The following is a 7,630-nucleotide window of genomic DNA, read 5'->3' as shown; positions in this document are numbered from 1 at the left end:
TGTTGGCTTGTTACATATATTTCAAAGGAACAGAGAAAGAATTGACAATTGCAAGTTTTCTATAGTAAATTCAATAAGAAAGATGAGGTCAGGGGCCTTTATTCAGGAAGAAATCTATCTGAAGTTCAATCAAAGCTAAGGGGAACACTGAGGATGATGCCTTACTCATATTTCTTCAGTTGACTGTTATATATTCATGGAATCAGCAAGAAAATCAATACTGCCATTTCAATACAACATGGCGATATTTGGTGCCCAAATTATGTGTGAGCATTAAAGAAGTTATTACCACTTCTCTTTTAACTGCTTCTCAATCTTTTGAATCTTAAAATTCCTATGAGAAAGTAGAGGGAGAGTGAGGGGGGAGGAAAGGGACTGGGGAGAAGAGGAAGGCGGAGCATTATTTGTATGAAAATTTCCACAAAGAGAAATGTTGAAAACAGTTTTACAGCCGCCTTTACTTCATATAACTCTCCTGGTGAGATAAATATGAGCTTTTGTTCAAACAAACAGGTCAATCAACACCTATTGACAAACCAATAGTCAAGAACAAATTCTGACTTCTTTATCTAAAAGATTCTTTTTGTTATGCCCAGATTTCAAGATCCCCAAGAAAACCACACCAGGGAGCCAGTCCGATGCAAAAGCAGAAGGTCATTTATTGAGCTAGCTAACTCGACCCCGCCCTCCGGCAGCGATCGGAGGCAGAGTGCCACCCGTGAGAAAATCAGGGCCTTTAATAGGGGGGTGGAGTGAGGGGAGGGGAGCTGACTGTGGACCTGCCGATTGGCCAGGCGCAAGTCGGGTCTTGTTACACAGGATGTGGTCATCTCTATGGCGCGCATGTTCCTTGATTGTCATTGGTTAGTTTAAAGAAATCCTGGCTTCCGGGAAGAAGGTACTTTCCTGAGCACATGGCGACTGCCCCAACATGGAGGATCCGGGGTGAGATGGAGGGCATAGCCCTTGCCCTTTCAGGAATGTGATAGTTAAGGCACTTATGAATGATATTATTTTGTTTTGTTCTATTTGAAAGGTAGTGGAATATGCCACCCCAAAATATATGCATTGGCGTAAGGACTATTTTGAACTGATCACTTAAGAAGTAACAGACTCAGGAGAAGTCCTAAAAATAGGGTAGAAGTTACCCTTTTACAAGGTACATTTATATTTATAAAGAACATCTCCATTTTTAATGGTGTCTCCCTCTCTGTATCAGGAAGGATGATTCTAAATCACCAGAAATTCTTATCCATGGGGAAGGCACAGACTTAAATCTGTATGACAAACCTTACCTTGTTTGCCTTGCTTTCCCTGGTAAGGTCCCATAATTCCCCACTCCTCACACCCACCTCTTTGTCTTTAGCTGAGGATGGTATTTAAGGTTGTGGCTTAGACTGTTACAGAAGAACAAAGAAATACCCAGCACGCTTCCTAGAGAAAGGGACGTACGCTGTTTATTAACACTAGTGGACTCAGGGAATAATTTCCAAATCAGAGTGAAGTAACATGCAGAGGCTTCGCTTTTTACAACTTTCTGGGGTCTTTGTCTTGCAGATATGGTTCTGCCCCCTTTCCTGGGCTTACAGGAAGGCCCCCAGGTGTTGATTATCTGTCCTGGGGCCAGCGATAATGAACTTCCCTCCCCCCGCCCCCCAGGGCAGTGCATTATTCACAGTTTTTATGGCCTGACACCCTTGCAAGACCAGTTTCCTCCTCAAGACTATCTGTGAGAGCTGCTCATTTTGTCTGGGTGTCTTCCATGTATGCATGAGGTATACATTTTAATAAAATTTTGCTTTTTTGTTATTAATCTGTGTTTTACTTCAAAGGATCTTAGTCTAGAACTTAGAAGGTTCCAGGGGGAAAAAAAATTCTCCCTTACATATTCAACTAGGGCTTTCTAAATATGTAGGAGATGGTATATTTCTTTATAACAAAGCACATTTCCAAATAATTTGAAAATTTCAGGGTTACACTTTTAGTAGATTCAGCTTATATATTCTTAGTTTAACCTTAATATAATGCTTTATATTATTAACAGTGGAAATCTTATTTATATCCCTGCTTGTGTAGAGATTTAAAAATGGATAACCAGGAATATGACTGACATTTTTGTCCTGCCTATTTATAATTTGGTTGGGAATTGGCATGGACTCACCAAGATTAAAAAATAAAAATTAGAGGATAAATATTAATCCTGTTTCAAGTTTGAATTTTTATGATCTCCTCTACATGGTTTATAATATTGAAATGATCTCACTTAGAAGGTTATTGCATAGTAAATCCATTCATGTCAGGAATAGCTTTTTAAATTGGTCTTGGCACCAATAATTTGACCATAACAAGAGATTTCTCTGATAAAATGAAGAGACTATGTGAATGTGAAGGTGCCTGCATTAATATAAACTTCGACAATGCTCTTTGGAAATACCCTTCTTTCCCCCCCTAAATAGAGGGGTTTCAAAAAAATGAATCAATGAAAAATGAACTCTTAACAGAGATTGATTCCATGAACTCTTTTAACAGAGATTGATTTCTTGAGAAATAATATCAGTAAAACCTTGAGACAAATATTGCTAGAAAGAGTTTTCAAATTGACCTGTTTTGTTGTTTATTGGCCCTTGGAAGTGATATTTTGCTCTAGATAAAAAGACTTGCTGTAATTTTGATGTAGTTGTAGATGCTTCATAACATCTACAACTATAGAATTTTAGCTATATTGCATTATGCTTTAAATCATATTTTATTTTAGACAATTTCAATAATAAATATTATAAATGTTTTGCATCAATGAGTTAGTATAATTATTCTTCTAACCATGATATGGTAAGTATGAAAAAAATCACTTTCACTGAAAGTTCTAATACCAGATAAAATATGAGGCACCAGTTTTCAGACATTGTGCAACCGTCAGTACAAGGCTGTGATTCCATATACAGGGAAAACATGCCAGATGAGATTTAGCATTACCTGGGCTTCTGCCTGGGAGCCCATCAGACTGAGGTGAAGAAGGTTGAAGTTAAGAGCATAGGATTCTCAGGAGCAAGGGAAACAGAAACTGGAGTGTGTGCCTGCTGTGGCAGTAGGAATTGGAAAGAAAGAGTATCAAAGACAAGGAAGCTACTTAAAGAAAGTATTCAAGAAATTTATAAGGACGAATACTAAGCTGAGCCTACATTGGCTTAGACTCGACAGGGCTGGCAGAAAATTGCTGCAGATGATCTCTGAGTTGAATGGGAACTCCAAAGGTGATTTAGGTCTGAGAGACAAAGGAGTTCTAAATAATTTGAGTAAAAAAAAAAAAAAATGTATCGTACATCCGGCCTAATCTGCTACACGCTTTATGAGATGGGCTAGTCTAGCTTTGTATACTTTACTAGTGACTGGTGCACAAAATTCGTGCACATTAAAAGGGAATTAATTAGAAGAAGTATTTTAATATTGTTATTTGCCCTTTCTCTATAGTAGAAGTGTCAGAGATGAAAGAAAATTAGTAAAATGTATTTGAAAATCTCCCTCCTGTCAGAGTCCGGGGTGCGCCACAGGAACCAGAGTCAATTCCGCACCCACCCACACGTGCCTTGAAATCCTGCGAGACCCAGACCTGGCCGGCCTCACCCCCATTGGTCTAGATCCAAACCCTGCTGGCCCCACCCCTGTCAAGCCCTGCTGGGAAGGGGGTGTGGCCTTAGGTCCCGCAGCGTGGTACCAGGGTGGAGGGCACAACCTCAGGTCCCTGCTGATTGCATGTTAAGGCTCGTTATGGGAACTCGGCCTCCACTGTGGGCACAGTCATCTTGTGTTATGGAATCCTGCCTCTGCTGTGGGTGCAGCCATCTTGTGTTATGGAATCCCTGCCTCTGCTGTGGGTGCAGCCATCTTGACCATTACAGAGTGATGGTCAATTTGCATATTCCCTCTTTATTAGATAAGATATCTTCCTTAGGATAACTTAAAAACAAATATTTTTATAACAATGAATTTGATGCATTAATATACTAACTTCCTCTGAGCAAAAACACAACATTCTTTAAGGAGACTCAACCATCACAATATCTAGCATACAACTAAAAGTTAATTTTATAAAAGGCATTTTCTGGATATAAAGAAGTGTGGAAATTGTAACTTCCTCCTAAAGGCATATTTTTGTTTCTTCACTTTGTTTGTATATTTGAGAGGTTTTTGCTTGTGTATTTTGTCTGTTTTTGTTCTGCTTTTGTTGTGGCAAGAGTTAATACAGCACTCTTTTTCATGATTATTCTCATGTGCTTCTTCTGCTGCCTTTTTCCCCAAGTGCATAGCTAAAATTTAGTAATGGAATAAGTTACTAAACGTGCCACATAAATTTGCATCAGAATAAAGAATTCACCAGCAAAAATTTTAAACAAACTTAAAATTCAACAACTCTTCTTACATCCATAATAGTGGGGACACAGGACAAACTGCAGGCAACACGATTGGAGAGACCAACAGGAGAATACTGGGTACCAGAAATTCCTGGGGCAGAGACACAGAAGTAGAAACATTTGCAGGAATATAAAAACCTGAACTGTAATTGGCAAATTGCTGGGAGCTAAGCCTAACAAGTCTGAGCGTTAACAATTCTGCTGGGGTATTGTCAGTGCCAACCTTACCTGCGGGAAGGAAAATACCCAACTGTAGCCTACTCTAGCCATTCTGCCCTAAAAGGGGTGGAACTATTGAGAAGCACTTGTGAAATTTACAGTCTAAAAGGTAGGCTCAGTAAAAGATTGAGACTTAATCATAGAGTTATAGAACTATTTATCTCTCCTAAGATCCTACTACTGAGTTACTAAAGACCTATTGACTACAAAATGTAATACTCAGTACCTCATATTTTACTATTAAGAAAAAAAAACAAAAACAAAACTATAAGACATACTGAAGCAGGATCGGAAAAAGTTAGGGAAAACCCATGACAAGTGGAGTGAGGTAGTAGGAGCTGACATCCTCTCACCAAAGCCTCCACTTCTGAGCATGATCAAAGGCAGGAAAACCTCTGTGGTGGTCACAGAGGTCAACAACAACAAAGGCTGACTAGAACCAGATCATTCTAAGATTCAGAAAAAAGTGACCAGAGGCCCACCCTAAAGCTCATTCTACCATCATTGTAATTAGAATTGATTAACACCACACAAAGAAGGGGGTGTGGACAAGTGGGATGACCACCATGGCCCTTCTGGAATGCAGGTCATATTAGGAACAAGTTCCCCTCCATACCAGGAGGTGGACACAAAATTCAAAAACTAACCCATAAAATCCTAAGAACTAAGCTACCATGTATGCAACTCACTTGGGAGTTAGCCTATGTCCACTTAGACATGTACTTTTAGCTTCTTTCACAGCAGCATTCCTTTTATCTACTTGAATAAAAATGTTTTGTTCTCACTCCCACTTGTCCTTGGAATTTTTCCTGGTGAGTCTAGAATCTGGCATTTGCATGACATGTGTAAGTCCCCATGTTGAGGGAAGAGAGGGCCTGCCCTCAGCAGGGAAACAGTCTGGTAACAGTACCCAAAGGCAAAGAACACGATTTGAAAAAACAGAACAAATATGATATAATAAACCACATATGGCAGGGATATTGGAATGGTCAAACTGGGAATTTAAAACAACTATAATTTGGCACAAGAACAGACATATAGACTATGGAATAGAACAGAGAACCCAGAAATTGACTCAAGCCACTATGCTCAATTAATACTTGACAAAGGAGGCAAGAGCATACAATGGAGTCAAGACAGTCTCTTCAATAAATGGTGTCGGGGAAATTGGACAGATACATGCAAAAAAATGAAACTAGACCACCAATTTACACCATAGACAAAAATAAACCCAAAATGGACAAAATACTTAAATGTAAGACCTGAAACCATAAAAATATTACAAGAATCCGTAGGCAGCAAAATATCAGACTTATCTCCCAGCAATATCTTTACTGATACAGCTCCTGGGACAATGGAAACTAATATATTTAAATTTATATTTTTCTGCATATGAATATTTGCTTCCCTTCTTTACCCAAACTAACCACTATACTTAAAATGCGGTTATGGTAGTTACTTTCTCCATCACTTAAAAATTTTATTGAAATAACCTGCATTTTTAAATGGTTGATAAAACTGTTTTACTGTATTCCTCACTACTTTAGGAAATACTTCTTACCATTCACTTGAAATTTTACAGATATATTTTCAATTTCCTTTAAACTTAAAGTTATCAGTTATAATTAATAGCTTCTTACTCAAAATATTTTTTCTAATCACCTTTATAGTCTGAATCACATTTCTTTGTTCATTTGTTTTCTTTATTATTATTTTTTTTGCTTATTTTTTTTTCAAGGAACTATTTCTTATTAGTTTTATGACTAAGGAATCATTATAAGTCTGATAATATAATTGATAGAGGTTGTTTCTTTAAAAATAATTTACATTAAAAATAATCATGGCTTTTTTTTATTCTGGTTGACTCTGATTATAAAACACTATACTCAAATCTTAAGGCCTAAGACAATGTTCTCTACCTAAGCATTTAGCCTCTCCTTTACTCAGATAGAGTAGTTTAAATTGAAAAAAGTTGGGCTCACAAAATGGGATCATTTAAGTTTTACTTTACAGAACTGCATTCAATGACAGAATAAAAATATTATGGTGACATAAAGACAATGCTGCAATGATGGTGAGCATCCCCTGAGAGATTGTGCAGATATTCAAACTACTATTATGACATAGGGAAATATCTTCCCTCAAGTAATAATAGTTTTGTTGCCACATGATTCTTTCTAGATATTTTACCAGATATGGGACTTGAACAACAGAAGGCAAATTGTAAATGAAAGCCAGGACAAAGTTCATGTCATTATATTGATTATGACCTTGCATTTCTTGCAACCACGCTATTTTACATGTTCCCTTTCAGGTCAACATATCTATAGAACACAGCATGAAGAGACAGTGATAAATTGAATGGTATTGCTGTTAGTGTGAAATGAACTGACTATAATGTAATAAATGAGCATCTTAGAAACATTAACCAGTTCACTATTGATAGATATGAAGATAAAGATGTGGAATTAAAGCAAATCTCCTCACATATAAGCAACCAATGGTATGTAACAGAAAACTATCTACTTGGAACCAAATAATGTATAATACTTTAACCTCAGTAGAAAGTCCAAAAGGATAAAAGGTCAACGTGTGTGTGTGTGTGTGTGTGTGTGTGTGTGTGTTTCTTGAATGGATCTTAGAGTTAAAATAAAAACCAGGTCCAACTCTTGATCATCATTATCTGCTAATATGGATGATATATTCATATTTTCTTTTGTTTTTCAAAATATTACCATAGATTATTCTAGAAGATATTTTCCCCAATTTATAGTGCGTGTTTTTTAATGACATACAATGTAAATATGATATTGAGTAGTCCACTACTGAAATTTTGGTAGAAGGAGATGGAGTTGTAGTAAATCAGTTGTGCTATCATAAAGTATCTGGACAGCATATAATTATGTGGAAAGAATAGCCTGATAATATCGATATTTTTATCTGTTGACTCAGACTTAATCTCAAACACTTTCTGTATATATAACCTAAATACATAGCAAGGA

Source organism: Myotis davidii, unplaced genomic scaffold (genome assembly GCF_000327345.1).
Source record: "Myotis davidii unplaced genomic scaffold, ASM32734v1 scaffold738, whole genome shotgun sequence".
Lineage (NCBI taxonomy): Eukaryota > Metazoa > Chordata > Mammalia > Chiroptera > Vespertilionidae > Myotis > Myotis davidii.
The sequence above is the reverse complement of the archived record's forward strand: the minus strand, read 5'-3'. Positions refer to the sequence as shown.